Source organism: Pyxicephalus adspersus, chromosome 5 (genome assembly GCF_032062135.1).
Source record: "Pyxicephalus adspersus chromosome 5, UCB_Pads_2.0, whole genome shotgun sequence".
NCBI lineage: Eukaryota > Metazoa > Chordata > Amphibia > Anura > Pyxicephalidae > Pyxicephalus > Pyxicephalus adspersus.
In genome coordinates this window covers 60,162,509-60,185,779 of record NC_092862.1, presented here as the reverse complement: position 1 = coordinate 60,185,779, position 23,271 = coordinate 60,162,509, and the positions used below count along the sequence as shown (strand labels likewise).

The following is a 23,271-nucleotide window of genomic DNA, read 5'->3' as shown; positions in this document are numbered from 1 at the left end:
TATTTGATGGCCCTGCCTTATCATCGGGGAAACACGGTATATATATTATATAAAGATTTCTTTGTATTGGACTCAATACAGCTATTTTGTATTGAACCCAATACAAAATTATTTGAATTTCCCGCCGCTCCTCCCGACCAAACCGACGTCACCATGAAACTGGGAGCTTGTCTCTGCACACGCCGGGAGAAGATCGAAGAAAGAAGACATGTCCGGAGGAGCTGCAGGCACCAGAAGGAAGCCGGGGAACGACAACTGAACAAGGTAAGTGTTTTTTTTTAATTATGTTTTAAGCGACCCCCTATTTTGCATGGTAAATACACCTTGAGTCATACTCAGGATTACCGCTAGAGGGTTACTGGAGGAATTGGGAATTCCAATCTATAACTCAACTGAATGGCGACTATTCATTGATAGCTCAAAGCGGAGCTTAAAGTGTGTCCTCCTTCACAATGGCAATATATTTGGGTCAGTCCCAATTGGCCATTCAGTTTCTCTTTGTGAAGAATATGCAGACATAAAAAGAGTCATTGAGTTGTTGCAATTATCATCAACACAATTGGGTCATCTGTGCTGACCTTAAATCGGTATGCTTCCTTCTTGGTCAGCAACGCGGATACACCAAGTATCCCTGTTATCTGTGCATGTGGGACAGCTGAGCTCGTGGGAGGCATTGGGTGGAAAGGAATTGGCCTCCAAGTTCTGTCCTAAAACCAGGTGATTCAAACATTCTACATGAGCTACTGGGTGATAGAAAGAATATTGTATTCACACCTCTGCACATGAAACTGGGTCTGATGAAGCAGTTTGTTAAAGCTTTGCCAACTGAAGGAGACTGTTTCTAGTACCTAATTTTGGCATTTCCTAGCCTGTCATTTGAAAAAATAGGCCGGTGTGTTTGAAGGTCTACAGATTCAGCAGCTCATCAAAGATGAACATTTCATCAGGACAATGTCAGAAGTCGAAAATAATGTTTGGTTATCATTCAAAGCCATTGTCAAATATTTGGAAACACATGAGCAAATAATTACACAGAAATTGTGCAGAAACTCTTGGGAGAGCTACAAAATGCTTTATTGCAATATGAGCATCAAGGTGTATTTTCTGCATAGCCATCTTTCTAACTTCTCGGAAAAACCTTAGTGCAGTCAGTGATGAGACAGGTGAATGATTTCACCAAGATTTGAAGGTCATGAAAGGACGGTATCAGGGTAGATGGGATGTACATATGATGACTGACTATTGTTGGAGCATCTGGCGGGATTTTCCTAACCCAAAACACTCCAGGAAAAGCTAAAAATTTTTTACCTTAACCGCTTACCCGATTAATTTTCAAATGTTTTACTGTAAAAAAATTGTCAGAGTAACAATAAATCCTTTGTATGAACAAAAGAAATGTAAATAAACAATACATTTAGGTTATTATTTCATTATTTTTTCATTGTATGTAAAATTTGTATGTTTTTTTACAAAAATGGAGGGTACCCAGTATTGTAAAAACTGAATGTGATAGCAAAAAAATGGGGTCATTTCTGGATTCACCACACAAAAATTAGTAAAAAACAAGTGTAAGATCTAACTCAACAAAAAAATGCATTCCCAGTGTTTTTTGCATATTTTAAGTCTTGTAAATTCACGATGACCAGCAGGGAGCACTGAATCTTAACAAATACTGTAAACAACCAAACCAGACAGGAATGCTTAGACCTAAGGAATGTACAATTCACTTTGGGAAACTCCATTCACATCAACTTGTACTGATATAAACATTCAAACACAAATGCAAAAACTGAAAAGGGAAATAGAAGGTTTGCAAAGGTACAATAATGATATAAGGTAATGATGTGTTTCTCCACATTATCATAATTTACCCTGTGCTGACAGAACACACCCTACTATTGTATGTCATGCATTGTGTTCCTAGTTCTGTGTTCTTTTCTGCAGTGTTATTTTGAAAGGCAAAAAAACAAAACAAAACAAATTTAAAAAAATATAATATCCCAACTGTTTCTCCTTTTGAGAGACTGTCACTCTTCTGGGGCTAAATCCTCCTGTTACTCATTGCTCCTCATTCTGTTGCTCCCCTTAGATCTTTAAAAAAAAGAATTGCACTAAACTTTTCAGCCATCTTTATTCATGTAAGTGCATTGGTTAGTTTAACAGTGGATCTGCTGGAGGTGATGTATCTGCCATTACTAAATTTACACCAAAGAATATTGGTTGTCTGGATGTAAAACTGATCTATTGGTGTCAGTAGTTTTATTCACACACCTGAAACTAGCATGCACATAACTGTGTGACAAGGAACTGTTTAACCAAGTCCCAGCATATAAACCAAGACACAACAAACTGTAAGAACCTTCCCTAAACCATTGTGGATGGTGGGCACAGGAAATGCTGATTTGAGTCGGAAGTCCAATTATAAAATTTTCATGAATGTGCAATGGTAAAAGCATCTTTTCATTGTCTAATTGTCTGTACAGAAGTCAATCTGCTGGCTTTTGCTAAAATAATCACATGTTGAATGGGAGGAAATTTTACAAAAAAGCATTAGTCAGGTGTATTTAGGGCTTAGTTATAAATAAAGCTATAGTTTCACTTCTGCCTGTTCACAAATTTTGAACTAACCTTGCCTCTCCATGGTCTTTTGCAAGTGCTAACATCTTCACTGGTTCTCTGGGTTTGTGATCTTCACCCATCCTAAATGACAAGACCAGAATGACATATATTCCACATATGCTCATGTGCCATCATTCATTAATGGCAGCCAGTTATGCTGGGATTTCACCCAGAGCTGATTATGTGCAGCTTATTGTACATTATAGAAATGATTGTATTGTGCTTAATAATTTTGTTAATAAAACCCTACAAGTAATGTTTTTAACTGACCCTGAAAAGAGGAAAATAATACTTGTGTTAGAGCTGTAAGTTAAATGGTCACCTCACGTCCTCTATTTCAGGCTTTAGGCATTTTTACCAAAGCTAACGGGATAGGTATATTTATTTTCAGCTGAGACCGATAAGAATTAAAAATTATAGCTTCACAGAGAGACTTATCCTTGTGTTACAGCTTTGTGAATCATGTCCTTTGCCTGAAGAACCAGCTTCAAGTATGACTTGTTATACATCAGTCATCACTGTGTGCTGAAGAGGTCAGTTGGTCAATCTGGTGTGTGTTTCACAATTTAAGTAATTATAGAATCTGCTAAGGACCAGACATTTTTTTTAATTATGTCCTGATACAAAAAAGATTAGAAATGAAAAAGAGTGTTTTTTTTTCTCATGACTGCACTTTGTAAAGATTCTGTGTTACATTATTTATAGCAATAGAAAGGGAAAGTACAACTATTTTGCTTGCTCATAGTTTAGTGTGTATTCTGCAGCTGCCATTAAACATGTCATTTATGACAGTGGGCACCTGTTTTCTTGGAACTGGAAGTAAGCCCAATAACTTCAACAATTGTATTCACTCACTCTGTGCCAGCATGCAGGCAGACATGGGCAGCTCTGGCCAAGCTAGATATTCACACACATATTTCTGTGGTGAGCAGCGTCACACCAACACAAACACTGTATGAACAGCTGCAGTCCTTCACAACTTTACAGCAGATACACAAACTACACATGTATACGTGGTAAAATAGGCAGCACAAACATAAAGGATGTAGTAGAGAATTAGGAAAGACACAGCAACTCTTACATATCCTCCATTAACAAATCTCAGAGCAGTAATCTGATTGCTTTGTTACATATTGCACATTGTGAATGTATCATGTCCTTTGAAGAGAAACACAATGTTATGAATTGTACTTACTATATGCTCTGGTAACCATGGTAACCAACCAGAATGGGGATATTGTGAATATTTTTGAATTGGGACCTTTTGGGACAACAGTCTATGCTGGAAGTTTCCTTCTGTGGAGATATTTGCTCTGATGTAATATCTACAGGGCAGTAAGTGAAAATAACACTCCACCCACACAGATAATAATCCTATATTATTTTACCATTTATTTTTGCTTTATCAAAAATAATAGATCATAAGATAATGTATATGAGAACATGTGTTGAATAATGTATATGAAAATAATATGGCATGTCTTCCCCATATTGTCATATACATTGCGGAAGTACCTCATTGCTACCTCATTGATTGTTTCCACTTACAATGCTTTTAAAATACATATCAATCAGGTCAGCAAATTCTAAACAAAAAAAAGTTTAAAAAATATTGGCGAACACAATTCTTGTTTAAAAAATAAAAAAGAACCCCTCCCCCCCAAAAAACATGACAATAGTTTATGCTTTTACAAACTAAATGCTATCCAGTTAGGATTTAGATCTACTTTAAAAAAGAAACCATGCAGCTCTGATATACATCTATAGCTGTAAGCTCAGGCTAGCAGTTTTGAAGCTATTTTACCCCTCAAAACCATTTGCAAAAAATAATCAACATTGGACTGAATAGGGTAATTTATTATCTTTTACATGACACACTATTTTGGACACTATATGCAGCATCCGGGTTTGGATTGCTGTTCATGCTTCCTCAATAGACAATTTGGCGCAGCTTGTTAACACTTAACACTTGTGCAAGTTTTAAAAGCAGTTTCAATTCACATAAAATTCACAATTAAGGGCTAGACTTTTGCAGCTGCATGCAAACATCTGAACAGGCCTAAAAAAGCCTATCAGTGACAGCCTGTTACTGCTCCTGGGCACTTAGTGTTTGACAGTAGGTGCCCAAGTGTGGTAAACGCCCTGGTAAACTGCTAGTCTGAACTTGCCCTAAAGGTCTGATGGGGTTGTACTTCACTTCAGTTTCTTTCTAAATCATCTTTATTTACCTAACTTGCAGGAAAATATACCCTATGAGCTATGCAAAGAAAGGTTTATAAATACACATGTGCACATGACTTGGAAGCAACTTGCTTTTTCCATCAAATATATGTTTGCAAAATAGTAACTTCAGAAGTAATTGATGCCAGCCCTCTAAATGCTTTGTTTAATAATACATTTATAACCAGCCATTCCCATGCTTTATTGTTTCATTCAGCATTCCACTGATTCATCAGAGTATTTTGAGTATCCAGGTCCAAATAAAGGTTTTGTATTGCGAGAAAACAAGATCAAAGAAATCAAATGCACCTACTGCTTTGATTTATAATGTAAGACTGTCCAATACCACTTCCAATGAGCTGCTGTCTGATTAACTTACTATTAAAAGCCAAAGGAATGTTTAGCTGAGATAGACAAAACCTGCAACTGTGAGTTCTGAATAGATCAGGCTAAACATCTGACCCACCAAGTATTTTATACATTCTTAAACTGCTATATAAATATATGTGCAAAAATGTCTAAACACATGCCAAGTGCAAACACACTGCTTGAATGGAAGGTAGTCAGGGAAAAAGAATGTGATCCCATGCAAGTCTGTTACAATGATAAAAAAAAAGTGTTTTATTACTTCTCATTAATCTTACCATATGCTCAGCCCGCGTGGGAAACTGTACTATATAAGTTATATTTGGGGACTTTTTATTTATCTAAATTATTTTCCTAAAAGTTATTTTTGTTTCTATGCTTAAATATTTTTTTGCCAGTTAGGTTCCACCAACAAAGGTTTACGTGTGTAGGTATGTAATTAATAAACATCAGCAGCTTGAGATCTATGGGCAAATCTTTACAATCCAAGTTTTCAGAGTACATCAGACTTAATTTTAGATAAGAGTGAGTGAAAGACATTTGTTTTTTTAAGTTGAAAAATGAAATTGAAAAAGAGACTCGTGCAGATTGGCTAGCACAGTACTTTATTTAGACACAACGCTATGCTAGGTATGCCTGAATAATGCCACCCTACTGTAGATGTTCCTTCAATTTTTATAATAATTTTAGGTAATACTGGGGACAGCATGTTGTCTCCTTTAAATGGAGGACCACTGTAATGTTGTATGGACCACCAAACAAGAGATAAAATAAATGGGTTAACTTTCCTGAAATATAAAGAGCCTTAAGACTCCTCAACATTTGTTGCATCCCTTTTTACCCTACAGGGTAGGATAGCTGAGTCCATCTTCGTTAGCAGCAGAGGCCCAAACTCAGCAAAAAAACTCTGTTAGTCGAAAAATTTCTTACCAGGGTCATTCGTTAGCAGAGGTATCACTGTAATCTGTATATTAACATTTCTCAGTATAATGTACTCTGTCAAGGATATGTTGCTGTATGTTCTTACTAGACAAAACTTTGTACTGCTGATACTTTTGTACTGCTGCTAGTTTTCAAAGGGTCCCCTCTGATAATCAGAAATCATACTCAGTGGTTTCCAAACATGCGATCACTGTTTCAGCTGTGACACTAAATGTAAACTTTTCTGGATGGAATAGGAATGAATTAAAGCTGATGTCAGTTTTTTTTCAATAAAACACAATCTCTGTTTCATTGGTATTTTTCCTTACTTCCTGTCTTGAGGATAATCTTTTCTTTATTTTTAATCTTTATATTCCTTCTTCTACAGTTGTCATGAAAAACAACTGTCTTCATTACAAGATTTTCTCTTATTGCTGTTCTGCCGAAAACTCACTTCTTACCCTAAGTGATCACTTGATGGGAATTACTCTACTCTGTGACATTGTGAAAAAAGTTTCCCTGGAAAACAAAGAGCAATTAAATTGGTCTACAAAAGAGAGTAGAAAACCTATACTTTAAGATATACACATTCACTTAGTTTAGGGAATAGGGGGAAAATTGTGTTCACTTTATTGAGCACGTCAGGAGGGATTTTCTTAACCTTCTTAAGGTAAGGTATTCAAAGTGTCTATCAGGCAGATACGTTCTGTTTTTACTAGACAATTCAAAGTTGACACCCTGATCTAGATTTTATTTTAGAATAATGCATTTGTAAAATGCTACATAGTAGATTAACCTCCTTATATAACATCTTCCAAGATATGAAAGAAATACCTTTTAAACTGCTGTGTTTTATATGTGCTCAACCAGGCAGTCATTTAGCATTCCATTGTCAAAGGCTAATTATAAACCAGTGAAACCTCAGGATCCATTCTTGGATTAGTGCCCAAGCAACACATTCTTATTTCCAGATATTTAGGACTTTGCAAATACTTTTTGAAGAAATGGATTAACTGACGGAACTCCGGATTAAGCATGCATGTACAAAAGATGTACAAATGAAGTGATTGTACTCAGTATTTGTTATTATTTCAATTTCCAGTATTTAATAATACTACCGGCAACTAATCATGACTTCTTTGTGTCATTTTCAGATTTATTAACACAAATTTTTAAATTATTATATTTATATTATTTTATTATTAATTATTAATAATTAATAATAATTAATTAATTAATTATTATATTATTATATTTAAATTTTCTTTAAATAGTGTTGTACATATACAGTGTTATCCATTTCAGATATCTACACAGAAAGCATGGAAGGCTAAACTGGTTTACAATTATACAGTAAGTGTACAAATATACAACAGCTCCTTGACTTGCTGAGAAAAAAAAAAGCTCTTTTTAATTTAGTTAAGTGTAATACAGAGTAGACACTACTAATGCAGATCCTAAAGACAATACAAGCTGCATGGTTTTGTCGGACTTAAGTTTTGCAATAAAGACCCAAAAGATGTGAACACCACAATTCACAGTGGCAGTGCTGGAAAATCACCTTATGTTTCTGAGCACCCCTTTGATTAGAACTATATTGACACTTCAGTTACCCACTTCTGCCGATAAGTACAGCTTCACGATGTGCATGTCAAAGAATTCAATTATCATGACCAAACCATCCAGATAACAATGAGTAAAGATCATGAATTTGAGATGTTGTAAGGAATGAGTTGTAAGGAATTGTTTGGTAATGTAATAGGTAGTGTGGCATGGGTTAGTTAGTGCCTGTTGTTTTTCTCTTAGGCAAGAAAAAGGTCTATTTATTCAAATGGAACTTATAAAACTGCTTAGTTTTAGTCATTGCTTAGCAGAATTCCAAAGCAGGTTTTATGTGAAGGGATTCCATATACAACTTGCATGTAGGACAGTTCTCCCTTATTTCAAATAGGGCACAATTGGTTATAAGTAGGGAATTGTTATTTTTTGGGGGGATTATAAACACACATAAAGAGCCTAAAAGATAAAACCTGTTTTGTAGTATTGATTGCATTCTTTGCAAGAAATGTTCTTTTACAGTCATAATAACAACTTTGCAAAATCTTGTTCTGTGTACATTTTTAACACTCAACACCATAAAAATGAAAAATGGAAAATAAATTTATATTGTTGCTCATACAAAAGAAGAATATGACCCTGTCCACTTACAGCATTCACTTGGGCTGGTCTGTTTTCTGTTTCATAGGCGGTCTTCTCCAGGGCCAGTAGAACAAATGGTTAATTCGCTTTCAGCAGTTTCCAGAGCTCCCTTTATTCACATAAATAAATACCTAAACCAAGAAAACAAAAGAGGAGATAACTGCATTTAATTGCTTAACATATTAGCAGCAGCCTCCAACTGATTGCTGGACCAAATGCATTTTAATGAGAGTTCTGAATGTGGGACCTAATGTGCAGTTCACAGTCATATGAAATCCATCAGTGAAAGTGGAGGGATAATACACAGAATGGGCCCTCTTATACAACACCTTTTATTCCAAACCAGCACATTGTGTACCCAACAGCATGCAGCATAAGCTTTTCATTACCACATCTTTCACTGCTTATTTCTCATTAAAATTATACCAGGACACACAGGATTAAAACAACATTTCATTAATGTAGCTAAAAATCAATTCAAATCATTGTTTAGTGGTTAATTTAATTTCCCACTACCAAAAAAACTGAAGAAGAAGATGCCATTCTTCCTAAATATTGTCACAATTCTATTTTTCTCAATGATATGTTCTCTTTTAGGTGAAAGTTTTCAGGGGCCAAAAAATCCCCTCGGCAGCTTTCATTAACTAGAAGTTGATAAAGGTATGCCTTACAAACACGAAAACACTTATGTCAGGTTAATGAATATGAACTTATTAATTTATTATTTTATATGTACCATTTTTACCATTTTCCATAGCTAACAGTTTATTTATAGCCCCATTAGCCCACACAAATACCAGGAGCAGTACAATTGTAAGGTATAGGTAAGTAAATGATTCATAGGGATTTATTTATAAAACAGCTAATCTGACAATCAATTCCTGCCATTTAAAACACATAGACCCAAAATATTTTCCAAGTTGCCCAGTCTCAGATTCCCTGTTTTATAAATAGATCAGTTATGTTACACATTGATATTATGGTTTGTAAAGTAAAAGCATTGGCTTTAGCATCCACAAGGGATATTTTCCATTTACCTATTTCTGTCTTCCTCCTGTGAGTTCAGAGAATGACTTGATGGTGTGCCCCTAGGGGACACATCTTTGGTGTCCTGGGCATGACCTGCACTAGAAGTAAAGGAACATTCCAACATCTAGAGCTGTTTTATTTTCTGTTATTTTGAAATTGCTGGCCAATGTACTTAAAAAATAAATTTAAATCTGGAGTTGAGATTTGACCCTTGTTTCTCTATAATTTTCTGGTTTCAGGTCTAAATATTGTTATGAATAATCACACAGTTTTCAACTATTTTAAATACATACAACTTTTTATATGTTTATTTTTTTTTTTTTAAATTGCAAAACTAGTTTAAAAACATGACGTATTTTATATGAATATATTATATTACCAATTTTAGAATTCAGGTGACAAATTGGGTTCCTATAATAGTTTAAGCCTAAATACACCATACTCCAGTGGTCGTTCACCGACTTTCCCTACTGTTAGCTCATTGTGCTGGTGGTACAAGGCTGACAGGGGCACACTGTAACATATCTCAGAGGTCATTAATTTGATGCCATTCATCTTCATCTCCCTATAGATCTAGTAACTCACCTTCCTAGTTTGCCAGTAACGCAGGCGCCACCAGTGACACTAAAATTGATCTCACATATTCTGCTGGCTACCCACACTCTTCTAGCATCGTGCTGTAAATAAAATGTGCCCCCTTCTCTTAAAGTGCAATACAGCAGGGTAAGATATCCACCTGATGGAATACCTGACAGCCACCTTACTGGATAGAATTGATAAATGTGGGAAGATTAGGATACATTTTATGCCACTAAAACATGGCTGTCCCTTTCACAGAATATGTCCCTTTCTCTCTCTTTCCCCTCTCTTCATTAACTACCTAGTGTTGATTCTAGCTCCAATAGGTCAACTTACTGAGTGCACTAGACTCAGGTATTATGTGATTGCCTTTCTTCTTATTTATATGATACCATTTTTAAATGTTCTTCGATGCTTTTATCAGTTCCTTGTAGCTTACGGTGGAGTTTTTGGAACTTGCAAAGATTGATGACTTCTATGTTTTTTCCCTCGTGATGCCATGTGCTGTAGCTGAGTCTCCCATGCAGACACCTTTGATGTTGTGAACTAGATGTACCTACCCCATTTTACCATCATTTATGTTTTGTTATCTTTTCCTTTGTATTTTTCCCACCATGTTTTTGCATTTATTTAATTTTTTTTTATAATAAAAATACAATAAAAAAATAGCAAAAAAAGACGCATCATTTCATTGCTTTAAAAAAACGAGTTTATTTCCTCACTTTATGTTTGGCAGAACCCTTTTAGCTAGAAAAATAAGGGGGATCCCTCCAGAGCACAGGAAATCAATAAAAAAAACAATTAGGCATTTGCAATTTTTCTTTATCTACTGTTTTACTGTTTAGGCTGGATAAAGACTTCTTTTTAAATGTTAGCAATGGAACCCATTGCCCCCAAATACTTCTCTGATAAAAAGGTATATCCTCTCCTTTTTATAGTCACCTATTTAATATTTAGATTACATAAAAATAGAGGTTTAAAAATGTGCAAATTGTTCACCAAAAAATGACAAATGCTAGATACCCTGAGCTTTCCAGAGCAATAAAGAGATATGTTACTGGTACTTTTGCTTGCAACAGAGGTGATTCTGAAGGTTGCCTACAAGCTGTCAAAGCTCCCAGTTTGTACTACTTGGAATTGAAAATTGCATATCAAACCCTTCATGACAAGGCTGCAAAAGATAACCCAGAAAGATACATGTGCTATCTTGCTCATATTATTAACGTAAGAAATGTCGATTCTGCTTTATGGACAGAAATAAACAATTTCTATTTCGTGAACACATGAAAATCATCAATGGACTGGACAAACTTGCCATTGTTTATTTGGGATAGTGTAACATAATAAGTGGAATACTATGGTGCACAATGCACAGTACTGCATAGATGGCATATACCATTTAAAAGAGTCACCTACCTTTATTTTGACAACTAAACACAGGGTGACAATCTACATTGCATCAGAGGAATTGATAAGATGCTTCATTTGTCTAGCAGAATTGGATGCAGATACATTTCTTAACTGCTGCAAAGAACAATATATAATTATGCTAAGGGCAATATATTTATAAGTACAGATAGTCCCCAGGTTAAGGACATCAAACATACAGATGCCTCCTAGATACTGAACATAGCTTGAAGGGGGGAGGGGCAGTTTGCATGACTTGCAGAAGAAATCTTTTGCTAAACACAGCTGAGGTTGTGGGTGATCTTAGAGGGGTGAGCTCTTTCTGCAGCCTCTTGTAACTCTTTAATGACCAAGACAACCCCTCCAGTTGTTTCAATTTGCTTATCAAAGCACAGTTTGCTCCAGAAGGTAATGAATGTCTAGGCTCCATAAAGATTTTTTTTCTTTGCTTTGTTTGTGATTAACTTACAGTGAGGATTTATATAGTAACTGAAACCATGCTGCCTAATAATATGTTGAGACAAACTTAAGAATAAGCCTACAGTCCCTATCTCGTATGTAACCCGGGGACTACCTGTACATATGCAGATTGTCCGTCAATGTTTTGTTGTCAATCTAGAAAGTGGTAATTTGATCCGTTTGGGATTCCTATACATAACAACAAGCCATGCTAACACAAATTTAAATATATTCCACAAAAGCCACAAAGTCTATAAATGCTCACAGGGAGGTATAGGTGTTTGATGGACAGCACCGCACAATTCAGAAAAGTGTGTTTGGTGATAACAGGCAGTTTTGTCAGCTGTACGTCTAAAATGTAATATTTTCGAACCATTAAAAAGTTGCTTTTTCTGTGTGGAATCTGGGTGTAACCTAACAATACCATTGTTAAACTAAAAAGGAGTCTTACAACCACTAAATACATTTCATCAAATTACAACACAGCTGAAAACAAAAATAGTGGTGCTTTCCCTTTCTTGTTTCACACTGACTCAAGTTAGGAATTATTTAACTTAGAAATTTAGTATTGGAGGTAGAAAGACTAAGTGAAACGTTTTTAGAAAGTGTATTTTGTTTGATGTTTCTCAGTGCAATCATCAAAACTTGCAAAAGATTTTGTCTTCAGGTGTATTCTAACAGCAAAAGGAAAATTGTCCTTGGCTAAGTTGTAACATGGATTGAATAGATAAATGCTGAATGGCTTAAAAAATCAAATTGTAAAATACTTTGGGGGTCTGTGGATGTCACACAAATTTGATTTGATAACCCTTCTGTATTGTAACTGGGCAACTAGCGCTGAATTTATATTTACATTTCTTCTGTATCCCACATCCTGTATTTAGAAATCATATACTGATTATATTTCTCTATTCCTTGTATCCTGTTTGGCACTGAAAATGTATTTGTATTATGTGGATAAATATACAAATAATTTAGGCTTGTATTCTTCTTTAAAAACATGTTAAAGTCTAACAAATTAAAAATTGACAGTACACAGTGTACAGTACAGCTTATACCAGGCATGGGCAAACATCTTTTTAATCCGGTGCGCTTTTACACATAATTTATATCAGTTCATACAAACACTCTCCATTCATCTGATACTGGTCCGGCCCATCAGTCAAATTTTAAAACTCATTGTGGCCCCTGATCCAAAAAGTTTGCCTATCCTTGGCTTATAATTCATATCATTCAGGGAAGAGAGGAGGTTTTAATGTACAGTACAGCTTATAGAGTATAGTGGTCAGGAGTAAGTAATGTTCAACACACAGTGTGTAGGGGTCTAGCGCAGTGGTCGCCAACCTTTTCGGTCTTGCGGACCACTAAAATCATCGGCTCCCGACTGCGCATGCGCAGGGAGCCGGGTGTTACTCAAAGGGGGAGAAACCTCTCCCAGAGTGACGTCATTATGACATAACCCCGCCCACTGTCCCATCACAGATCTGACGAGGGGAGAGTGGATGGATTGTGTGTGCAGGGACACAACCCACCCACTCCGAGCCTGGGAACTGTACAGGGGACGTGCTCCGCGGCTCTGGCCGGTGCGTCCCCCTAGGGGGGTCCTTCTCTTGACCCTGCTTGGGGGTGAACCGGCCAATGCCATGAACCACTAAAATTTTCCAGCGGACCACCAGTTGGCGACCGCTGGTCTAGCGTATGCACTGCACGGAGGGATCAGTGTGGTTGGTGTCCTCATTGGTGGTAATTGTTGAAGAATCTCCTTACATTGGTGGTCAGTGTAGTGCCTCCTATTACACTGTCAGTGGTATAAAACTTTCATTATTGGTGTTGGTGTTGATTTCCTATTACATTGTCTGCAGTGAACTGTCCCCATGACATTGCTGAGAGTGCTGTGAAATCCTAATTAAATTAACAGAAAGCAGATCAGCCTGTCTGTACAGCCATCATTCATAAACTTTTACCAAAACAATCATTAATGTATTGTTTATTATATGCATACTAAGTATTAGTCATTGATATGATTAAAGCCCAGATTTAGAATAGAAAGACATGAGTTGATTGTATAGATCCATTTTCTGTTATATATATTATCTGTAAAACTAATAAATCCCTTTATGATGTACGATATATGGATATCTCTTTATTGATCACCATCATTAAGTTCCAAGCTGATCATGGTAAGCCGTGAAAAATTCTCTCTCTCCCCACTGGTTGCTCAAGATTACTGAAACTTCGACACCATACTCTTCACACTGCATTATAAACTCATACATGTCTATAGTTTAGGCTATGTTCATACTGGTCATGAAGTTGTTGTGCATTTACTGCTTCCTCATGCCAGAGAACCAGTGGCTCTGGGGAAATGCTATATGCAGCTTCTCCCCATTGCAGTCTCACAGAGAATGAATGGGGCTGGCAGTGAGTGATACCAGTACTGCTTACTGCTGCCCGATGGCAAGGTGCAGCTGCCGTGAGTCACAAAGAAGGAAGGCCTGAACCTGCCTTTACTAAATTTCATTAGTAAATGCTTCAGATGGAAAACCTAAAGTAAAGAATGTTTTTAAATAGTATACATTTGCACCTAGGGAAAAGAACACAAGAATTAGGTACAAATATCTATAATGTAAATTTACAATGTGTATTAGATTTACTAGAAGCTCTCACTATGCGGACTTTCTTTTTTTTTTTGCATAACAGGAATTCCACATTTAGGGCCACCGAAGGACAATGAATTGAGCTGTCTGCAGGGAAAAGCAAATCTTCCTCAGATCACTTATAATTTGAGATATACTGCATTTTGTCATAGCATAGCAATGCTCACAGATGTGGGCATGTTTCTAATTGCCTTGATGCGCCTAAGTTTTAAAGAAAACCATACTAAAAAAAACTGGAATTTGTCCAAACTATGTGTTGCTAATCAACACAGTATACATTTAAATAACATACAGGCCTAGACTTACATCAGCCATCACATATCAAAAACGTATCCTTATAGCATTTACTACACAGAGGTTACAGCATATACATGGTGAATTTGCTTTTATGTTCTTTGCTATAGAGTGAATGTTCCAGATTTTAAACAAATGCTGGTTCACTTGTCATTTTTTTTTTTCAAATGACTGCTATTACTCTATCCAATTGTTAATAATGATTTTACATATGCATCTCATGTAGGAACAAAACACTATGATAAATGGATTTGGTATAAAAAAAAAAAAACCCAAAAAATAAAATTTTAAAAGAGCACTACTTCTTGCTGTCCTAGGGGCGTCATAGTGTAAATGCGTAGAGGTGCTGTTGAGATGACTGCCCACACGGTAGACCCGGAGCGAAAGGAAAGGAGGAAACAGGATAGGCGGAGGGACTAAAAGACTGGGTGCTAAGGGGAACCAGTCAATTACAGGTCAAAGTATGGAGGAAGGAGAGGATGATGATGGTGGCGTGATAGTGGTAGGCAGGGAATTTTGATTGAATTTTGATTGATTGGAATTTTGATTTTCTTGTATATTGCTATTGAAGCTTTAGGCTATTGAGTGGGGAAGTTCGGCAGGTGGGGTTCTGATAAGCCAGCGGACAGCTGGTTGAAGATGGCATTGAGTCTGCAAGATGGTTGATACTGGCACTTAGGGGGGGGGGTGTTTGCGGCTGGGGGCCAAAAATATCAATCTGTTTGACTCAGGTGGTATGTAGGTTTTTTTAGGGGAATGCCTTCCTGGATCTGCAACCAATTAGTAACCTCTGCTGTTAGTTACTGTAAAGTTATTTTTTTATGTGAATAAAGTTGAAATAAAATATTTTGTTAAGAAATGGCTGTCACAGCCTATTTTGTTACATGATAATAAGGTTAGCAACATCGGAGCTACCATAGTCATGTGTATAACTTTGTATATTGCATCCAATAACAAGTCTTTATTCACCCATACAGTTGCTGTTTTTGTTGATCCAACATCATGGAGTACAGGTTTTATTCTTCATCTTTTGCTCTACTTGGCACAGGCACATTTCATTGCTTTATTGGGCTGTTCACTATAGAGCTTTGTATAATATTTTCACTTTTAGTTGCACCATAATAAAACCCAAGACACAAATAGCATCAGTATGCCATTTTCTGGTTCAGGGATTACATTCACTTTATGTGCTTTCATCAACATATTCATGCATGGCTGCAGTATGAATATACAATAGAATATCAGACCCACAGAGGCTGATCTACTAAAGATAAAATTATTCACTGAACACTGTGAATATTCACCTCATGTATCCAATTACTTAAAAAACAAAATCCAGATTACGCTGAATGCCCAATAATGTGCAGTGCTTTTCCCATGGCTGAATACTTGCAGTGATTATTTACACAATTTTTTGCAGTTAAGGTCCCTAACTTCTTCAGTAATGACTTTAAAGTAAGTAATCTCATAAGTAATCTTACTTTAAAGTAATTCAAAACTCCAACACAAAAAGTAATAAGTTATTACTGGGCAATGTACAGTATACAGTGTATAGTGTATACTGCATAAAAAGTAACAATCTGCCATCACAGCATCAGCATATAATTCAGGGTTGATAGCACTCTTTATTACAAAATATGACAGACAGATGTTGTGTATCCTAGTCCTGCCAGCTTACCAATTGACCTTATATGTTCTTTGGCTGGAAGAGCATGATTTAGATCTAATGGTTGCTTATCACACTTATGAGGCATTGAAAGCCCAAATAATCCTCTTAGTTTAAAGTCTAAAAGATTGCTTTACAGCTAGCAGTGATGCCCAACAAACTTGATGTGTAACATGTATTTCATGTTTTTTTTTTCAAGATGGAACTTGTGCCTTTCATGTACAAAGTGGTAGCAGCAATTTTGTGGTAAGCACCAAAAATTCATAGATGCAGCCTACGATATTTACGGTGAACTGAAAATGGGGATGGCTGTTTTTTTTAGGGAGCACACTTAAAAAACAACTTCTCTGAGTTTGTTGTTTCCAAGAGGCAAGGTTAAATACATGTAAAATGATTAGCTTATTGCATAATATCCGTTGAACATATCCTTGACAAGCAAAATGTTATACCATGAGTGAAACCTATCAAATTGAAATTGATAGATATGTTTACAAGGACATCCACAGCACTGATAGGACTTGTGAACTGAAATGTGACAATAAATATTATGTATCAGCTCATCTACCATGGCCTTTGTTTTATCTGTTTTTGGACATGTTGCCTATCTCTGATATTGCCAAATGTGTTTGAGGGAAGCAGGGGCTAAGGCTATTTCTTTATTTATCTTGCTGCTGCAAGTGACATTGCTGGACAAAATAGACTGTGTTGGATACAGTGGTGGCGTACAGCACAGAATCTCCGGCGCTATAAGCGTTTCCTAACATATGCAAGGTGCCCATGCAACCAAAACTGAAAGAGCAATCTAGCAGTTTTGCTGTTATTAGAAAATTACATGACAAGCCTTTTGGTTAGTTGAAATTAGGAATTCACATCTTGATACAAAAAAAATTAGTACTGGTTTTAGCTTACAATGGATCAATGAGATTTAACACACTTTTACATGTTCCCAAAAAGACCAGCTCCAGCAATCATTGTTTATACAAGCACTGCCTCAGTGAACACTACTTCTGCCAACTGCAGTGATCATTTGGTGAAACTGTGTAAATATACAGTTACCATTTACAAATCTCTTCCACTTCTAACATTTTCCTAAAAAAATTAAAAAGGTATTATTTAAATAACAAAATGTATACACGTGTAACCCCTTTACACTATCCTATCTGGAACACAAAATATGCTCAATTTTAATTAAGAGAATATAGTTGCTAAATTTAAGAGACCCTGTCACCAACGGCTGAAAGTTGCAGGTAAAAAGCACAAAAAATGTGCATTTTAAATGCTTACATGCAGTGTATTTTCATTACCATCAAACTTTTATTTACTTGCAATGTACTTTTGAATTTTTCCAGGAAGAAACGTTGCTTTCCAACATCAATGCTTGAATGACATAATATCAACCTAATCATCAACCACTATCTGAACAACTAGGTGCTATTTTGTGATTTTAGGTGACTCTTTGAATACTCATATTACAGAATGTTATATGTATTTCCCTGCTGTCTTATAATTTGGATATTCTTTTTGGTTTGAAATATAGATACATGGATGGGGTACTAATAACCTTCTGTCTCTCTGATGAAGCCTATTGAAACGCGTTAAGGACTGTAAAAGTTATTGTGAATCATTACAAATAACGTGATTACTGAATTGTCATTATTTGCATTTTGAAAGTATTTATCGTTTTGTGATTTGTTTTTTATAATATTGTATAATAAATTGCAACAATTTGTTTTTTTAACATAAATTGTGTTGTTAGTGTTGATATGTGGCACCATTAAAACCCGTGCAAATTTTCCCTGTTAGGAAAATAAAACCATTTTCCAGCAAGAGTTAATTTCTCAGCACAAAATCCCCCCCCCACAAACACACTTATATACCTTTTATGCTAGAGGAAAAGCAAATACTATAGAGTGTCACTTGATTGACAGCTATGAGCCTGCTGGAGCTGTTGACACATCACATCTAAGATAGTACCACTGTACAGCAATCCCTGGTCTTTCTGATGTTTAAACAAGGGAGACTTTAACAGGTAAATAACACGTCTAAACTACAATCTACATATCCCTTCATGGGAAGGGGGATTTTTTTTTTTTGTGGGGATAAATAATATGGTGACAGGGTCTCAAACAAAACAAATATTGATCATCAAAAAGTTACCAGTGACCAATCAGAAATAACTACATATTTTTAATAATATTAAAAATGCTGTTTTTTTAAAATTATTTTAAAAAAGATCTCAATGTAACCCGCTAGTCTATAAGCATGCTTACCTACTGGTGAATTTGTGTCTGTGCGCATCTATCTCAGAGGAAGTTCCAGCTTCTTCATAAAACTAAAAGAAAACATAACTCTTATTATTTTAAACAATACATGGTGCATCTGATGTATTTTGTAAGTAACAAATACAATTGAGCCTATTTTTTGCAAATTTAAACTTTGAGCATCACTTAAGTCATATTAGGTGAATTTACAAAAACTTTCAAACCTTCCTTAAGGCACATTCTCCTACATTTTAGGTCCACACACTCCCAGACAAATCCAGAAAGCAGTGAGCAGGACTGGCTGTGGCCAGATTCTGACTGTCATGTTACAGGTATTAGTAGTGACAATGCCACATCCCCTGAAATGTTTTTATCCCACTGTAGTACAAACATTAAGTTACAGAGTTAAGGATACTGCTGGAGGACCAACGTGATACCTTTATAATTAAGTGCTACAGCACAGTTTTTACAACATGCTGTATATCTACTTTGAGGAGACACTTTTAGGACAGGATTATTTGTATGCAATAAAATACCTGCTAATATATAAGGGAGTACCCTTACTTTTCACATGACTTAAAACTACACTGCCTTGCTGCTTCCAGGCAGGTATGTTTCAAGACAAGAGTGTTTTGAAAAGCTTTACTTCAATGAGTATATGGGCTTAGATGAGGCATCGCAAACTACGGACCGTGGGCCGTATACAGCCCAATACAGTGGTTTCTCTGGCACTTTGGGTGTTCAGCCGCTCTGGCTGGTGCCACCCCAGGCATGGTCAGGAGCCGCGGAACTTGTTCTGGCTTGTAAAGGTGGGCGGGCTGTGTCCCTGCACACAACCCGCCCACTCTCCCATCACAGGCTCTGAGCTTGCAATGGAAGAGTGGGCGGGCTGTCACTGCACATAACCCGCCCACTCACCCATCACAGGCTCAGATCTGCGATGGGAGAGTGGGCTAGGTTATGCCATCATGACATCACGTTTAGTGGCATCATGATGTCATAACCCACCCACTCTTTCATCAGCCCAGCCCCTCTTTCAAATTTTATTATGAATATAATTTGTTTATTTATAATTTAATTATGTGGCTCCTGACTGAAAAAGTTTGCCCACCCCAGGCTTAGATCCACAAACTTATACAAACAGTATTAAAAATTTGCATTTGTTATTTAGATCTATGTTAGCCTTTGATGCCTGTCACCTCTATTTACTAGTTCAGATTTTGTACAATTTAAAAGAAATAGCATAACAAAATTATATAGGCACTGCAAATGTTCTGCTTATGTAATATTCTGTATAACATGACAGGCTGATTTAGGTTTGTAGGTTTAGGTTTTCTGGCCACAGTGGATGTCAAATACAGAGCCTTGAACTTTTCAGACACTAACTCCCAATGTTCAGTGCGCTCAACCGGGATCACGAACATATAAACTTTAGGTGCATATTTATAAGGCAGTGAAAGATACATTTAAAGTGAATGTTTGACAAATGCCACATTCACTGCTTTATAAATATCACCCCAAAAAAATGTCTTTGCCATCGAGTGGCAGGTAAATAGGAACTTTAGAACAGTAGTCATCAACCTTTTGGACCTCACGGACAACTAAATTTACTGACTCCAGACTGTGTATGCGCAATGAGCTGTGTGCCACTCAAAGGGGAAGAAAATTCCCCCAGAGTGACATCATGATGCCAGAACCCGCCCACTCTCCCATCGCAGGCTCAGACCAGAGACAACTCACCCACCGCCTGGCCTGGAGCCTGCGATCCATATGTGAGACACGGTCCGCGGCTCTGGCCAGTGGACCTCCCCCAGTGGGGTCCTTCTCCGGACCCCACTGTGGAGTGCACCAGCCAGAGCCACGGACCAGCGGTTGGCAACCGCTGCTTTAGAACACATTTCCACAATGTTGACCAGAAATGTTAAGGTTAAATCCTGATAAAATGTTAACCTATTTTAAATTTATCAACTATATAATGGCTCCTAAAACCCAACATTGAATATTCTAGTTAAAGCCCAGTGCAATATTTACCTACTGTTTGGCACTGTCCCCAACATGAGTTAATATCTGCCTCTCGATGCCCTCTGTTTCCTGGTTGAATGATCCCTAGCATCATTCTCTGTGGAATAATGGGCACATACTGTGACTGTATCACAACACTGCCCTGCAAATACAGTGCAATGATGCAAAAAGTAAAAATTGATATCAAATGATAAAATAAATGATAATCAAATGATTGATATAAAATGATATCAAAATAACAACTCTGCATTACTGAGGATTGCTTACAACCTGTGGAAAGGAAATCTGTGCATTACATGACCAGTTGGATTGCATGAGGAAAAAGTATCTAAAAGTAATGGCAAAAATACATTGATGGGTGAAGGTGGATTATTTCAAAAACATTCAGTACGTTAAAGGGGCCAAAATTGGTACTTTATATAATAAATCTAAAAACAATTCAGTTCTTTGCAAAGGGGAGGGCACTGATGAGATAGCAGTACCCTACTGTGCTCTCCTCTATTGAATGATTATTATTATTATAAACAGGATTTATATAGCGCCAATATATTACGCAGCGCTGTACATTAAATCTGGGATGCAAATGACAGGCAAATATAGACAGTGACACAGGAGGAGAGGACCTTGCCCTAAAGAGCAGTGTCCAAAAACAATATATTTTGGATGTAGATACAATATATACCAAACTTTAGCAGTACATACAGAAGTAAATGTAAACTTTGCTTTGCTTTGAAACAGTAGCACTGATTGGTATATATGGTATGTGTGCTTGCACTTTCTCCTGAAGCCCTTGCTGTCACCCTATACCTAAACAAATATCTAGAGGTATATAACAGATCCAACTGAGTTTCTACAAGGGCAGCAGTCATTTACTCTCAGTGCTCTTTGATAGCTTAGTTTTCAGAAATATAACATTTAAGACGAAAATTTGCTGGAACAGAAAATGAAATGATCATTCATTGAGAGAAAAAGGCATCTGTTTTTCTGTGTGTGCATTGCTGTTTAACACTGCGTTGCGGCATAATGTAGCTTTCAGATACTTTCATGTACAAGCTCATGTTTCACTAATAGATAGCCCCTATTATTGCGTTAGGCATGATTGCTTTTATAATCTGTTTCTGCAATGTGGGTGTAAGGATATAGCCAATTTAGCAAGAAACAAGGTAACTTAGTTAGAATGCATCCACCTCCGTGGCTCAGCCATTCGATCTCCCTCAAGGTCACTTTCCCTAGTAACGTGAAGAGCATTACATCATCCTATAGAAGGGCCCAGTATATTAGCAATCGATGAGGAGGTCTCTGTGCAGTACAGGAGCATCCCTTTGTATTTCAGAATTGAGTTACATCACCGCAGGCACATAGCGCATTAAGAGGGCATTTTTCACATAAAAAGCTTTGGTGCTTCTTCCTGAAGCTAAAGTCCCACTTATTATTTGTTCGTCAGCTGAATTCTGTTCTATTCAGTGAGAAATAATGTGCTTCAATGTAACTTGAAAAACATTTTCCACTCGCTCGGAGATGAAACACAAATATACAGGCACAGTTCACATGAAGAGTCAGCATTATACAGTGACAGCAGCAAACAAATCACAGGAGCATAATAAGACAACTGAGTGGCAGCTGAATATAAATACCTGATCATGAATATATGGACAAGAAATAAAGTTAAAGATTCTATATATGCTGCATACCTTAGGCTTTATTTAACTAGAACTAGTCCCTGTCAAAGATGGACTTAAATTATTAATGTATGCACAGTTACCTTTTAAATAGTGAGGCTTCATATTTTCTCATTAAGTTGACTTTGAGGAAGGTTTGAGGAGATGAGAGTCAGAACTAAGTGCTCCCTTGAAGTTTGACAGTAGCTGACGATCAGCTACCTGAACTATACAACACTGCAAGCTATGAAGTGTACACTACCAATACCACAGTTGTGTGCATTCCTCTTCACTATATGAATATGTTATTTAATGCTATTAGACAACACTACACAAATATGATGTTTGGAGGCTAAATATACAAAATGTTGGATCAACCCAATAGTGCCTGATCTACGTTACAACTAAACAAGCATAACTGTTACACTCAATTTCGTGTATAAAAGCAAGAATATTCAATAATACTTTTGTTTCTGAAAACATTTGGCATGCATCGTGCAATAGGCAAAGAAAGATCACACTGTAGTGTGTAATGTGGTTAATCAGATAAGAAATAGTACTGATAGTCCCAGCTAAAATGGAAACCATCCCAAGTAGTTTTATACTTTAGTGGGTCACAAAATGTTTTAAAGTAGTTATCAATAGTGTTGAAGTTTGAATTCGGGTTCTTTTATTTGACCGAAATATGGTCGTTCAAATTTGGCTAGACCCGACCCGAAAAACACGTGATTCACAGGCGCTAATTTGGTGCTCCCACAGTGCCTAGGGACCTTCCCCATAATGCCTTGGGCCCTCCAAAAAGAGCAGGGATCCTCTCCCCCATCTTTGTGGTGGCAGGCCCCGGATTGGCTGTCTGTCACCACATGCCACACAGACAACCATTGGCCTATATAAGGCCAGGGGTTGCCTGCATT

The 23,271-nt window shown here is 36.8% G+C and overlaps 1 protein-coding gene across 9 annotated transcripts in view; it reads right to left on the bottom strand.

Annotated features, from left to right (window-relative positions):
* ATXN1 (ataxin 1) overlaps positions 1-23,271 on the bottom strand; it is a 171,813-nt gene that overhangs the window by 34,695 nt on the left and 113,847 nt on the right. For 6 of the 9 annotated variants that reach the window (XM_072411651.1, XM_072411654.1, XM_072411655.1 and 3 more), the window contains 2 exons: positions 18,687-18,748; positions 8,335-8,456 (listed from right to left, as the gene is read on the bottom strand). The gene's annotated coding sequence lies outside the window, so the exon portion shown is untranslated. The remainder of the gene's footprint in view (positions 1-8,334; positions 8,457-18,686; positions 18,749-23,271) is intronic. The other 3 variants (XM_072411658.1, XM_072411657.1, XM_072411659.1) reach the window with 2 other exon arrangements.